A 980-nucleotide genomic window follows, 5' to 3' on the forward strand; every position below is an offset into this window, starting at 1 on the left:
TGCAGCTTAGGAAGGTTGGCATTTGGCCTTGTCGGGCAGAGGTCTCCTGCTGGGAGGTGAGGTCCAGGATGTTGCAGAGTTCTTAACCTCCTTTGCTGCTATCCGTCCAACCACTGCATTGCACTGTTCAGGCCTCCCCCAGGCTCATTCGTTTTATTTTAACAGGACTTTTTAACATGCTTTATGCTCTGAACCCCTATAATTTTAGTTTGCTTGTTCTTTTTCTTTTCTTTTTTTTTTTAATTTTGATTACTTGTGGGTTGGGGTTTGTCTTGGTGGTGGTGGATCTTGCTAAACTATAAGTGATAATCAATGCACCTAGCCTGATACACTCCAACCCTTAGCTCAGTCTGCATCTTTAACAGGATGATTACCTACCAGCTGCTTACTACAGTATCAGGTGGATGGCCAAGTAGGGTCCCATTCTGAGTTAAGTGATGGTGTTTAACAGTTTCCTCCAAGGTTTGAAACATTCCCTCACATAGGAAGCTCTGTAAGCAACAAGGTAAACAATTCAACATAGCTTCAGGAAGTCCCTGAGACTGATTAGATTCACTAGGCCCCTCCTTCCCAGAGTAAGCTATAAAAGATGAGAGTATCTTTCAGCTTCAGAAAGCTGAGCTGTAAAGACCCTCAGACCAAACAGGCTGTCTGGAAGTTCAGACCAACGGAGGCACCTGGAAAGGACATTCTCCAACCTACTGAGCTGTGTGCAGGCTGTGCAGTGTGCTCCAGGTATCCAGATCTGGGAGCTGTCACCCAAGCTGGGGTGGGCTTATGTAACTGTCTTTGAGTCATTTCTGCTCCTGTAACTAACCCATCATCCATATTCCTGTATGTAACCACAATAAAAACTCATTGGTTCGCCAAATTGGATTTTGGTGGTCTCTATACTTTGGTTTGTTGCGGGTTACTTGTCTGGGGTGAGTAAAAGTGTGTGTGTGTGTGTGTGTGTGTGTGTGTGTGTGTGTGTGTGTGTG

The sequence above is a fragment of the Psammomys obesus genome, unplaced genomic scaffold (assembly GCF_907164565.1).
Source record: "Psammomys obesus unplaced genomic scaffold, mPsaObe1.curated_primary_1811, whole genome shotgun sequence".
Classification (NCBI taxonomy): Eukaryota; Metazoa; Chordata; class Mammalia; order Rodentia; family Muridae; genus Psammomys; species Psammomys obesus.